Source organism: Apodemus sylvaticus, chromosome 14 (genome assembly GCF_947179515.1).
Source record: "Apodemus sylvaticus chromosome 14, mApoSyl1.1, whole genome shotgun sequence".
Taxonomy (NCBI): domain Eukaryota; kingdom Metazoa; phylum Chordata; class Mammalia; order Rodentia; family Muridae; genus Apodemus; species Apodemus sylvaticus.
The window spans coordinates 62,546,492-62,561,196 of NC_067485.1; the positions used below are offsets into that span (position 1 = coordinate 62,546,492).

General features: G+C 41.2%; 1 long non-coding RNA gene across 2 annotated transcripts in view; it reads right to left on the reverse strand.

Annotated features, from left to right (window-relative positions):
• Positions 1-2,385: 2,385 nt before the first annotated feature.
• LOC127664935 (uncharacterized) overlaps positions 2,386-14,705 on the reverse strand; it is a 54,487-nt gene continuing 42,167 nt past the window's right edge. Inside the window, exons 3-5 of one of the 2 annotated variants that reach the window (XR_007973284.1) lie at positions 13,097-13,297; positions 10,774-11,244; positions 2,386-2,809 (exon numbers count right to left, since the gene is read on the reverse strand). This is a non-coding gene — a long non-coding RNA (uncharacterized LOC127664935). Of the gene's footprint in view, positions 2,810-10,121; positions 11,245-13,096; positions 13,298-14,705 lie in introns of those variants that run through there. The other variant, XR_007973283.1, reaches the window with a different exon arrangement.

A 14,705-nucleotide genomic window follows, 5' to 3' on the forward strand; every position in this document is an offset into this window, starting at 1 on the left:
TGATGAAGACATTGTCTTCGTTGAGGTGCCTCCACCCAGATAACTCTAACTTGAAAAAAATAATAACTAAGAGACACGTGTATGCGTACAAAAATGTGTATATATTTGTCTAACAATCTGTAACATGTATGCACCTGACAATGGTGTCAACATTTGTGATATAAAATCTGATAAGACTAGAAGGGAAAAATCAATAAATCCTCCGTTCTAACATTTCCTTACCTGAGGTTGACAAGCACAGGGAGCAAACTCAGTAAAGACACTTACAGAATGACTCAGTGCCATCACCAACCGAAGGCAAGTGTCTTCTAGAACCCTCTTCATTCAAGAGCAGCAACACACACATACTCTTCTCCTATGAAACATTTACCAAGTTCAGCCTCTATGGGACCATAAAGGACACTCCAGCCAAAGCCAAAGCCTAGAAACCCTGCAACGCCTGCTCTCAGACCACAGTAAACCTCAAGCTAAAAGTCAATAGCAGAAACACAGCCAGAAGGCCTCTAAATACTTGGAGAGGAAATAGGAAAATCTTACATAGCATCTGGGGCAAAGAAGAAATCTCAAGAGTTCCCACTAAGTCCGAGCAAGCAGAAGCCGTGTGTGCTGGTACACACCTGCCATCCTGGCTCGTAGGAGGAAGAAGCGGGCTTCGGAGTCTAGCCTGGGCTGCGAGGCAAGCTGAAGGCCAGCCTGATCTATACAGGGGGAATCTGCCTCAAAACAGCCAGGGTTAGCCGTGTAGCTCAGTGGTAGCGTACTTGCCTGGGGCGCAAAGCCCTGGGTCTGGCCTGCAACACTTTCAGAGGGAGGAGCAGAGCAAGGAGGAAACCGGGAGAGAACTCAAGTAAGCAAAGTAAAAGAAACACTGAAAACCAGAGGCAGTCAAGGAAGCCGGAGAGAAGCGGCTGGCAGAGAAAATCAACACAACTAAAAGCTGGAGTTTTTAATGAGCCACATTCATTTTGCTTAAACCTATTCTTTTAAAATTGGCATAAAATTGTATATACTTATGGATAAGGCATGCTACGATGAAATATGTATCTACTATATAATGGCTAAATTAAATCCATTAGCATACACTTTGCCTCCTGTACTTTTTGTGGTAAAAGCACATGAAATCCATCCTCTTAGCCGTCTTCAAGTACAAAATTCCCTGTTTTTAACCACAGTCACCATGTTGCACTGTAGAGAGCTCGAACTTAGGCTTTCTGTCTAAACAGAATTTTATAGGTTCTCACCGAAAGCTCCCAGGTTCTTCCTCACCATATAAAATCTGGTTAAATCAATAAGCCCTTAACAAAGCTAACTTAGACAAACCAAAGGGAATGTGACCAGATGTGGCGACTCACACCTTTAATCCAAGCACTTGGGGGGCAGAAGCAGGTAGATCTCTGTGAGTTCAAGGTCTGTCTGGTCTACGTAGTAAGTTCTAGGCCAGGCTATATAGTGAAACCCCTTTTAAAAGGAGGAGGGTGAAGATTACTTATAAATGAAAGAGAGAACGTAAAAACAAAGCTAATGGACTTTAAAAGGGAAAGAAATATTAAAAATGCATCTCTGCCAAAAGCTTTTCTAACACAAGTGAAACTGATCATCGTTCTGGAAGACACAACCCATCAAAACTCGCAGAAGAGGACACTGACAATGTGAGCAGACTTGTATCTATTCAAGAAAATGAATTGATGCTAAGTTACTTTCTCACCCTGAGGAAGAAATGCTCCCATTTCTCTTGTCTTTTTCAGAAGATATTCAGGCCAATATGAACCCAGTGTATTCGGATCAGCGTGGCGTTGGTACCATAGAAAAATAAAACAACTGCAGACCTGCTGGTGTGGTCAGCATAAATTTAAGTCCCTAGCACCTATGTCTGTATGTGTCTACAACATGAGCATCACTAGGAGGATGGAGACTGGCCTTGAGAACTCTCTGCTGGGCTAGCCCTGTGAGAGTAGCAAGTTTCTTCTTCCTCAAGAGACCTTGTCTTGAGCCAATGAGACAAAGAACAGTAGAGGAAGACACCCCCCCCCAACACCCTCTTCTCACTTCTGCAAGCACACAGACAGGTGTACACACACACACATACACACACACACACACCCTTGTACATGGACCAAATGCACATGTACTATACACATGCACCACATATATACACAAAGAATATTGATGCAAAAATGCTAAAAATGTATTGGTAAACCAAATTCATTCACGTAAAAGGACTGGTTGATCTGAGTGTCTGAAAAGTAATGGAGGTACCATATCAAAAAATAAGGGAGAAAAGGTCACATGACCCATTCTAAAATTGAGGTGTATTTTTAGAGAACACTAGATTAACTACTGCACTTTCTACCGAGGTCAGTTAGACCTCTTCCTCTTCCTCTGGTCTCTTCCTCTGTCCTGTGGGTTCCCTGGAATCTTCCCTGGCTGTCATCCTCAGACTACAGTGTGCTCTGACAGGCTTTGTGCTTGTATTTTCTTCTTGAACCTTAGGTCAAAATTCTGTCAACCACGGCTTTCTGTCTTTTCAAACATTTAGAACATGTCTGTACATTTCCCCCTTGTGGTGTCAATTCTTTCAAGAACCGCATTCATTGCATTTTAATTAATGATTTCACAATCATTTTGTTCACAGCAAAACTGAACAATTCAGGGTTCCTATGTCCACTGCTGAGTCCATACCACTGAGTTACATCTGAGCTTCTCGTCTCTTCTGTTGGATGCTCTCTTGATCTCTCTTTCAGGGTGTTCATTCTGCCTCCCAGGATTTTCCTCTTCTGAATTTCTCCTATTCTTCTTTTTGGTTCTAAATCTAAGACAAGAATATCTTTCATAATAAAAAGATGGAAGAAAAGAATCAGATCATATAAGTTAAAATAGTGTTTTAGTACAAGCAAACCTAACATTGTGTAAGATCATAATGAGACATATGAATTGCTATTAAAATAAATACATAAATAAAAGAGAAAAATTGATTGAATGGAGAAGTGCACACCTCAAATCACAGAACTGGGGAGCAGGAGTGAATGGTCAGATTATAAGGATTGTAAATTCAAGGCCAGCAAGTTTAAATCCAGTCTCAGGAAGAAGAGATTAAGAAGTACACATATTAAATTGTTTGTATTATAAGTGTCCAATAAAAAATTAGAATACAACCTACAAATTAAAATAAAACCTATTTTTAAATAGATGAAGAACTTAAATGGGCCTTATATAAAACAGCATCTAATGGTCAACAACAATATGAAAAGATATTGTATAATCTTATAGTTAAGAAAATGCTGGTTAGAATCATGATGAAATAACACAATATACATAAAAATTTAGCTAAGTATAACATAGTAATATCATGGCCTGATAGTTCTAAGAACCCTTCAGACAGTTCATATCCATGTGGTAGAGTTTAAATTAGCATAACCACATTGGAAGACTGTTTAGCAGAATCTACTGATTCTATGTGTATGGCTACCCGGCCTCTTCCACATAAACATCTATAGCAAATATGTTCCCAAATATGCTTAGCACCAGAAATCATAATAGCCCTGGGCAGGAAACTCCCTAAATGCCCATAAAGAGCAAAATGGATATATACTGTGGAAAACACACAGTGAGCACTGTGGGGAAAAAGGAGGGCACACAACCACAAAAGCTCACAGAACACAACCACAGAAGCTCACAACAAAACCTCACTGAGGGTGTCCAGGATGTGTGGCTCCATTTATGGAGAATAGAAAATTGTCCAATTGAATCTTGGCTGGGATTGAACAGCTGGGGGAGGGCATGTTCATAATGTGTGAAAGTCACTTTTAAAAGAGAAAGGAAACTCTTGATTGATTGAAGTTGTGTGGTTCTACCAAAAAATTAGAGGACAGAAAACACCCAAACTGGTTTTCTACACTGGCATTACACCGACACCAAAGTCAGAGAAAAAAATAAAATTATAAGCTAATATCTCTGATCAGCATAATTTTTAAACGCTCAAGCTAGACAGTGGTGGTCCACTCCATTAATCCCAGCATGCAGAAGGCAGAGGCAGGCAGATCTTCATGAGTCGGGGCCTGCCTGGTCTACAGAGCTAGTTTAAGGATAGCTAAGGTTACACAAAGAGAGCCTGTCTTGGGGGGGGGGGGGGGGAGAGGAAGAAAATCCTTAACAAAATACTGTCAAACCAATTTAAGGTACATTAAGGTGATCCTTCACCATGATCAAGAGAAATTTATCCTTGGGCTCAAGAATGGTTAAACATATACAAATCAATAAATGTGATATACTATACCAATAGAAACCACATGATCACCTAAATAAATATAGATCTAGGCAGTAGAAAAAATTTAAACCCTTTCATGATAAAAAAATTTTTCTTAAAAAAAATTACATAATAGAAAGAATGCATCTTATGAGCCACCCAGTACCCCCAGAGCTCTCAGGGACTAAACCACCAACCAAGGAGTACACATGAAGGGACCCATGGCTCCAGCTGCATATGTAGCAGAGGATGGCCTTGTTGAACATCAAAAGGAGAGGAGGCCCTTGGTCCTGAGAAGGCGCCATGCCCCAGTGTAAGGGAATGCCAGGGCAGGGAAGCAGAGTGGGTGGGTTGGTGAGCCGGGGGAAAGGGGATGAATTAGGGGGTTTTCAGAGGGGAAACCTGGAAAGGAGATAATATTTGAAATGTAAATAAAGAAAATATCTAATTAAAAAAAAAACAAAAAACCCAAGGTTTTATTTAATAAAACTGATTTTTCACAGGAAGGAAGGAAGGAAGGAAGGAAGGAAGGAAGGAAGGAAGGAAGGAAGGAAGGAAGGAAGGAAGGAAGGAAGGAAGGAAGAGTGCACTGAACTATTAAAGAAAAGCCACATCTGATAAGCTCATAGCTAACATAATACTTGAGGTGTTAAGGTGAAAGGCTGCGGTACCTGTAACATAAAAAAGAAAGACAAAAATGTTAGTCTCAGCTATCAGTTCAGCACTGTGCTGGAAATCTTATCTAGAATGATCAGTCAAGGGAAAGAAATTAAAAATATCCAGTTTGCAAAGAAGAGGTCTAATTGTTTGCAGATGGCATAATCATATATATATATATATATATATATATATATATATACATACATATACCCTTAAAGATTCCACCAAAAACTGAAAAAATTACAATAGTTACATGCTATAAAAATTAATTTAAGAAATCAATAGTTTGTATACACCTAGCAAACTATTCAAAAGAGAAATCAAGAAAGTAACCCAATGCACAATAGGAACAAAATTAACCAAAGAGGTAAAAGATCTATAGATTAAAACCCATAACACATTGATTAAAAAGAAATTGAAAAAGATACACATAAAAGGAAAATATTTTATGTTCATAAACTGTCTGAAGAAGCACTGTCAACCTGCCCACGCTATCTATGCTGGATAGTTTTGTATCAACCTGACACAGCTAGTTATCTGAGTGGAAGAAACCTCCATTAAGAAAGAGCCTCCAGCCAGGCAGTGGTAGCACACACCCTTAATCCCAGTATTCAGGAGGTGGAGGCATGACTACTGACAAGTCTATGGATAAAGAAATGACACAGGAGATAGGAGAGCAGAGCTGTGAACATGAATGAATCCAGAGGCCATTACAACAAGTGAAATAAGCCAGTGACCAGTCAAAAACTCCAGACAAAGTAAGTATCCCTTAAGGAAACAGACACAAACAAACAAAAATTTAACAATTTTTAAACAAAATTTTAGTGAGCCTAATCAAGGTACATCTTTTTAAAAAATAATTATTACTAAGTTGTGTTTATCTTAAAAAATAAAGTAGATTCAGTATGCAAATAAATAAACAAGATCTATCATATTAACAGACTGAAAAGTAGAGTGGAATCAATGATTGCTAGCACAAGTGCAGGAAAACTTGGCATATTTCCTATTCATACATGATTGTGAAGATGAACTCCCTCCAAACCAGAAAGAACAGAAACGTTTTTTCAATTTGATAAAGAAAATCCATTAAAAAAACAAAAACAAAAAAACAACTGGCTAATATTGTAACCTGTTTTCCCCTAAAACTGTGGAAAATAAAAATAATTTCTTTAATTTTTTAAAGATGGGGGGAATGTCTTCTCTTGCCATTTTCCATGGGAACTCCTAGTTAATGTGATAAAGCAAAATACAAGTCATGACATTTGGGAAAGGCCATCTAAACTGTAACTGACAATGCAGCCATTCATGTGGGAAACCTGGTGGAGTCTTCAAAACTGCCACAACTGCACATAAATTGAACAAGGCCATAGAGTGTAGTGTCAACCACAAAAAACTACTGTGTCTCTGTATGCTTAGAGCAAACAGAGTGTAATGTCAACCACAAAAAACTACTGTGTCTTTGTATGCTTAGAGCAAACAGCTATGTATGGGAAAGTTTTAAATATATCACACACTTTTTTTTCCTGTTTTTATCCAGTTGTTTTTTTTTTCTTTTTTTATTCGATATATTCTTTGTTTACATTTCAAATGATTTCCCCTTTCCTGGATCCCCCCTCCTCAAAAGTCCCATAAGCCCTCTTCCCTCCCCCTGTTCCCCAATCTACCCCTTCCAACTTCCCTGTCCTGGTATTCCCCAACACTACTGCACTGAGGTTTTCCAGGACCAGGGGCCACTCCTTCCTTCTTCTCTGGCATCATTAGATATGTGACTTATGTCTTGGGTATTCCAAGCTACTAAGCTAATATCTGCTTATTGGTGAGTGCATACCATGAGTGTTCTTTTGTGACTGGGTGACCTCACTCAGCATGATATTTTCCAGTTCCATCCATTTGTCTAAGAATTTCATCAATTTATTGAGGGACGTCTGGGTTCTTTCCAGCTTCTGGCTATTATAAATAGGGCTGCTATGAACATAGTGGAGCATGCATCCTTATTACATGCTAGGGAATCCTCTGGGCATATACCCAAAGGAAGAAGACAAATTATCACTATTTGTAGATGAGATGATAGTATACTTAAGTGACCCAAAAAACTCCACCAAAGAACTCCTACAGTTGATAAACAACTTTAGCAAAGTGGTTGGATATAAAATTAACTCAAGCAAATCAGTAGCCTTCCTATACTCAAAGGATAAACAGGCTGAGAAAGAAATTAGGGAAACAAGACCCTTCACAATAGCCACAAAAAAAAAAAAAAGGCTTATATCCAAGATACACAAAGAACTCAAGAAGGTAGACTCCAGAGAGCCAAATAACCCCATTAAAAATGGGGTACAGAGCTAAACAAAGAATTTTCTCCTGAGGAATATCAAATGGCTGAGAAGCACCTAAAGAAATGTTCAACATCCTTAGTCATCAGGGAAATGCAAATCAAACAACCCTGAGATTTCACCGCACACCAGTCAGAATGGCTAAGATCAAAAACTCAGGAGAAAACAGGTGTTGGCGAGGATGTGGAGAAAGAGAAACACTCCTCCACTGCTGGTGGGATTGCAAGCTGATACAACCACTCTGGAAATCAGTCTGGTGGTTCCTCAGAAAACTGGGCATGACACTTCCAGAGGACCCTGCTATACCTCTTCTGGGCATATATCATACACTTATAGTGTTAGAAAAAAATGATATGGGAACCCATTTAACAAAATAATGATAATGAGTTCGTGGAAAGTCTTCTTTCATTTTTTTTTCAGTTAAATTATATTTTAACCATTTGATCGTGTCTCGGCATATAGCTCAGTGGTAGTACACATGCTTAGCATGTACACAATTCTTGGTTAAATAACAGCGTCACCAAAAACATTAGCATAGACAGCGCATGGGAAGTTTTCAAGAGCTCTGGGTGCTGTGGGTGTAACTCGGAGGTTGAGTACCTGCCTAACCTGAGTTCCAGATACAGCACTGTGAAAAGACGAAGCTGTACATAACAGTCCAGCCACATTCACTCAGTGGTATTCTGATGGCAACCGCCAGCCTGGTGTGGCCGCACACACCTCTAATCTCAGCACTCTGGAAGCAGAGGAAGGTGGGTCTTTGAGAGTTCAAGGGCTGTTGTTCTACATAGTGAGTTCCAGACAAGGTAGGGACTTACTGTAGTAAGAAACACAGAAGTATAAGAACGTGTTTTTATTTTAATCCCAGCTGTGGGACATGGGGCTGCTTCAGATTGTCCACAGCAGCTGACTGTGGTTTGCCTGGTGCTCTAGCAGGGGTGTGATTTATGTGATTTATTGTCCACAGCAGGTGACTGCGATTTGCCTGGTGCTCTAGCAGGGGTGTGATTTATGTGATTTATTGTCCACAGCAGATGACTGTGATTTGCTTGGTGCTCTAGCAGGGTGTGATTTATGCCAGTAGCAGATAGTCTTTACAAATGTATGACATTTGGAATTTTGGAGACTTTTTTTTAGAGGATATATAAATGCTAGAGCCCTGATGGGTAGCTGGTTGGCCAGCTGGTGGTTGGATGCTGTTGGTTGCTGTTTGTCAAGTACAAGTGTACAAACTAACAAGAAAAGGAAATTAGATATCCTGACAGTAAGGACAAAACTTCACTCAAGGAACTTGACACCCTTGATCAGCAGAAAGTAGTCTAGTGATATTGTTGCCCCTTTTCTATCCCTGACTTTATTCAGGGGTTTCTTTCTTTATCTCTCTCCCCTTTAGCCTTCCTTCTCTCCTAGCTAGTGTTAGGGGGTTGGTTGAAAGGAAGAAGAAGGGTGGAAAGGGTGGAAAGAAAAAAAAACCCACAAAGTAGCCAAAAAGTGGCTAAAACTTACTCAAAGTAGTAGCAGTAATAGTAGTAGTAGTAATTATTCCCTAAATTAGCTTATTAATTTAATGCAGCCTCATAAAAAGTCAAGACTGATTTATCTTGTTTATTTTAGAAGTGTATATATAGAAGAAACACAGCGTCCTAAAACAGCCCAAACAATTAAAAAAAAAAAAACTAGCAGTCACTCCTTGAGTTCAAGAAGTACTGGAAAACTAAAATGATCAAGGAATCATGATACTAATATAGAAAGAGACACTCAGGTCCACGACGCTGACCCAAGACTGTAGGGCTCAGGGTCGCTCAGGGTGGAGAACGCAGTGCAGGAAGGAAAGAGTCCAGAATAGGCTCACAGCTAGATAGTAAATTCAGTTTCAATGAAAGTTACGGAAATTACAGGGGAAAAAGTTGTCTCATCTGAAATCATGGAAAAATCACATTGGAAGATCACTATTTAAAAGATCTTGTCTATAAATGGGAATATGCGAAGGATGAGGAGGAGAAATTCACCACTACCACCTCAACACAGGTCAACAGGAAATTCTTTCAAAACCTATTCTGCACCAAAATGGAAAAAGGAAAAACCATAAAACTTCAGCAACCAGAAAGAAAAAAGAATCATACTGCTTTGGGGTGTGGTAAGGATTTCTTAGAACAGAGAGTCCACCATAAACCTTTCAGATGCAGATATTGAAATGTAAAAGTTCTGCTCCTGAGAATACCATAACAAGAGCAAAAAAGAAAAGACATGTTTGGGAGGAAAGATTTGCAAATTGCCTGGTGTTTTTAAGAGGGGAGAAGACTTGAAAAGGCACCTCATCAGAAATACATCAGCACATTTAATAATAAATGAGCGCATTTAAATATTCAGGATTGTCAATCATTAGGGAGAGGTAAATAAAACCACAGCAGGTCATACTATAGCATGCACAGTGGCTTAACTAGCAATATCAGGTGCTGAAGAGAAACCGTACGTGCCAGGTGCCTCTGAGGGAATCGAGATCCACACAACAGCATGAGGAACAGCTTACTGGTTCCTTGGTGGAAATAAATATGCATTTACTAGAGGACCCACAATTTCATTTCTGGTTATTAATCCCAGATAGATAAAAACAAGTGCCTACCCAAGAATATATATACATATATATGTGTGTGTGTATGTGTATGCATATATATATATATATATATATATATACATACACATATACATATACACACAACACACATATATTCTCCTGGTTAGTTTTTTTGGTCAATTTGACACAGCTAGGGCAACCTAGGCAAGGGGATATCAATTGAGAAAATGTCCTCATCAGACTGGTCTGTGGGCAAGCCAATGGAGCTTTTTTTTTTAATGATTGATATGGGAGGGACCAAGACCATTGCGGGTGATGCTATCCCTGGACAGGTAGACCAGGGGTATATGTGAAAGCAGGCTGATCTAGCAGGCTAAGCAATGCTCCTTCATGGCCTCTGTATCGGTTCCTGTCTCTAGGTTCCTGCTTGAGTTCTTCACCTGACTTCCTGAGCGATAGGAGTATAAAGTGAAGTGAACCCTTTCCCCTCCTAGTTGCTTTTGTGAATGATGTTCTATCACAGCAGTAGAAATCTAACACGCGCCCCGGGCTTTTGTTTGTTACATGTAATCAATGTTTGTTCACAATGACCAGACATTGGATAGACATTTTCAAAATTCTCCGGGCTCCATGTAATATTACAGTACCACAAACTATGGCAGGTTTCTTTCTACCATGGAAAATAAATATATTTGCATTCTCCAAGGTTTCCCATGAGCTAACTAGAGCATTCAGCTCTTATCTATCACCACAGCTTTCTTCGTAATGTTCCAACACTGTGCACACAATTAATAGGTATCATCAGCAGTTAATGAGAAAAGAAAGCATATTTATGCCTGGACAACACAGAACTAATTGACAAATTCCACTGAAATTATATCTTGTATAATTCTTCTTCTGTAGTTACTAACCTGTGAGACACACACACACACACACACACACCACTGCATGGACTCTCTCCTCACCTCTAGCCTATTTGCTATTCTCTATCTGACACATAGTAGGTTGTCAATTAATAACATGATGAATAAGAGACTTGTTTTTTTTTTTGATGTCCATAAAGTTCCAATTATGCCAGCCATACCCATCTCCCTGCGTTCTGTCTCGTGGACTCTGTATTTTGATGGAGACAGTGCTCTTCGCTCTGGCTTCTGGAGACCATGGCTGAGTTACAAGACTGTTAAGAAAGCTCCTGGAAGTGGCTGTACTTCTTTCTTCATTCCTCTTGACCTGTGAGAGGTTTAAGAGTGAGGCTGCCCCCAGCCTTCCTGTAGGCTCAGACACCATGCCAGTACAAGCCCCAGGATCCAGTTCATTGACTAGCTGGGCCAAGCTGTAGGCGCCAACACACAGCTTGGTGTCTGCGGTGGGCCTTCGTGCAGTTCTGCAGTAGGCCTGGCTCTTCATGCAGTTTGGGCTCAATAATATTCAAAGGCCTGTGAGAAGAGGAAGCTGTCACTCCTGGGCAGCAGGACATTCCCCTGGTCCCACAACCATGTCAGCACTAATAAACACCGTCACTGCTGACGTCAGCCCTGATGCTTTCTGTGTAGTCTGGATTAGTCTCAAACTCACAAACCTCTTACATCAGCTCTCCTGAGAGCTGGGATTAAGGTGTGTACTGCTCTGATGTTCTTGAGGTGTTCCCAGCACCCTTCTGCATGAGCACACCTTCCATCCTTGGATGTGGGCATTTGGCTTCCGGAGGTGAGCACCTAGAAACCCGCACTACCGTGGAAGGCACTACTGGGTTGAGCCAAGCAGACTGCTGCTTCTTGGGAAAAATTACTATTTCTGTTTGTGGGTTTTTTGTTTTGTTTTTGTTTGTTGTTTGTTTCCTTTCCATTTAGGTCTAGGTAGACTCAACATGTAAACAAGCTGTTGATTTTCCTAATTCAGGCAATCCAGTCTTCTGGATAAGTACTCTAGTTTCTTCTTGGCCTTTGAGATGATATTAACTCGTGTGTGTGTCTGTGTACATGTCTATGGTGGGTCAGTCTGCGTGTGTCTGTTTGTGTGTATCTGTGTGTCTCTGTGTGTGTTTGTGTGTTCTGTGCATCTATGTGTGTGTTTGTGCCTGTGTGTCTTTGTGTGACTGTGCTTGTGTCTTTGTGTGTGTATGTCTCTGTGTGTGTCTGAATGTGTGTATCTGTACCTATGTGCCTATGTTATATATATGTGTATCTCTCTGTGTTGTGTGTTTATATCTGCACATGTGTATGTCTGTGTGTCTCTTTATGTGTCTGGATGTCTGTATTTGTATCTGTGTGCCTATGTGTGTGTCTCTGTATCTCTGTGTGTGTCTGAATATGTGTATTTGTGTCTGTGTGCTTATGTGTCTGTGTGTGTTTGAGTGTGTTTGTTTGTGTCTATATGTGTGTATGTCTGTGTATCTGTATATATCTGTGTGTCTTTATGTCTGCGTATGTATGCATGTGTGTGCACAAAAGCAAAGGACGGTGGGTAATCTGTATAAGACACATATTAGGGGGTTCTAATATATGTGGTTCTTGGGCTAGCTACATAAAATCTTAATACCAGAATGTTCTAGAATAATCCAAAATAGCTCACAGTTTTAGTACACATTATATTACAGGCAGTGTATTAAGTACTTCCCAAGGCTTTTCTCCCTTAATATTACATACCCATGTGAGGTCTGCTGACACAATCCCCAAGACACACAAGGATGAGCTGAGAATCTACAAAGGCGGAGCAACTATCCCCAAGTCACACCTCGTCTACAAGACTCTCTTCTGACCTCAGTAATCTGATACCAGAAGCAGGCTTTCTAATCCCTGCGTGTTGAGACTAGGGTTAGTCCTAGGGCTGACACTGTTAGATGAAGACTGGCAAATAATGACCCTGTGCTTCATATTGCTGACTACAGACAGGCCTCTGCTCTCCCTAAGGGCCGGCCGGCGTCTACACTCTGACTGTAGGCACTGGCTAATTGTTTCTAGAAGCAACTCATTTGTCTTTTTCTTTTTTTTTATTCGATATTTTTTTATTTACATTTCAAATGATTTCCCCTTTTCTGGCCCCCCTACTCCCCGAAAGTCCCATAAGCCCTCTTCCCTCCCCCTGTTCTTCCACCCACCCCTTCCCACTTCCCTGTTCTGGTTTTGCCTTATACTGCTACACTGAGCCTTTCCAGAACAAGGGACACTTCTCCATTCTTCTTGTACCTCATTTGATGTGTGGATTATGTTGTGGGTATTCCAATTTTCTAGGCTAATATCCACTTATTAGTGAGTGCATACCATGATTAATCTTTTGAGACTGGGTTACCTCAGTTAGTATGATGTTCTCTAGCTCCATCCATTTGTCTAAGAATTTCATGAATTCATTGTTTCTAATGACTGAATAGTACTCCATTGTGCATATATACCACATCTTTTGCATCCATTTTTCCGTTGAGGGACAGCTGGGTTCTGGTTTGTCTTTTTCAAACATCCTCTCATCTTGACCCATGTGAATTAAAGGAGGTTCCTATAGGGTGAGAAAGTCATTGGTGATTTTCTAGGAGCAACGCTGGTGGGGACAGAGCCTGCATCATATCTGAGGATACAAGACCCCGCCCCCTCATCACGGAAGAAGAGAGAAGGGATTAAATCAGCAATTACAACAAGGTGCTGTGAGAGGGAAACACAGAGGGGGCAGGGAGGGGGCACTGGGTGCCACGGGTACACTACACCTTAAGAGGACACTATGGGCCAGATAATGTGACATCAGGGTAGGAAGTCACAGAAAGAAGCACAGAATCAAACCCCAGGCTCAGTCCCAACCTCAAAAAGAGATAGAGTAAAACTCAGGATGCAAAAAAGTATACCTAGTGCACACACACACACACACACAGGCAGATATGTGCAGCTTAGTGTTCATATGGGTCCCCCAGAACTAGAGGGGAGCTGTTACCCCAGAACTAGAAGGGGGTTGTCCCCCCAGAACTAGAGGGGGCTATCATCCCAGAACTAGATGGGGCTGTCCCTCCAGAACTAGAGGGGGGCTGTCACCCCAGAACTAGAAGGGGGTTGTCCCCCCAGAACTAGAGGGGGCTATCATCCCAGAACTAGATGGGGCTGTCCCTCCAGAACTAGAGGGGGGCTATCACCCCAGAACTAGAAGGGGGTGTCCCCCAGAACTAGAGAGGGGCTATTACCCAGAACTAGAGGAAGCTATTACCCCAGAACTAGAGGGGGGCTGTCCCTACCGCTATTGCCTGTCTGAGGATCCCTCTCCCTCACTGGGCTGTCTCATCTGGCCTCAGTTGGAGAGGATGTACCTGGCCCTGCAGTGATTGGTGTGCCAGGGTGGGGGATACCCAGAGGTGGGCTATACTCTCTTAGAGAAGGGGAGGGAGGGAGAGATGGTGGGAGGGGAGGATGGGGGTGGGTGACTGGGTTGTAAAGTAAATAGATTTAATGGAACAACAAGAAAGAGAGAGAGAAAGAAGAAAGGAAGGGAGGAAGGGAAGGAGGAAGGAAGGAAAGAAGGAAGGAAGGAAGGAAGGAAGGAAGGAAGGAAGGAAGGAAGGAAGGAAAGAGAGAGAGAAAGAGAAAAACCAAAACAAAATGCCCTCGGGGTGTGGAAGAGGACACCACTGTCCCAAGACCATGGAAGCTCTCTGGACACCGGCAGAGGAATGCTGTGTGGACAGCCAGGATTCTGGTCTTTCTCTGACAGACAGGCTGAGCCGAAACATTTGCTCTTCTCATTGCAGATGTCAACCACACGGCTAGCTGGCTTACAGAAACATGAGTCCTTGCAACCACCCAGCTATTTATAAAAAAGGAGCCTCTTCACTTTTTTTTTTTTTAAAACATGGGCTCTGTTATCTTGCTGGGGAGGGAAGTTCATTTCCAAAGTCGATTTTGCTACAAAGTAAACATGCGCTTTG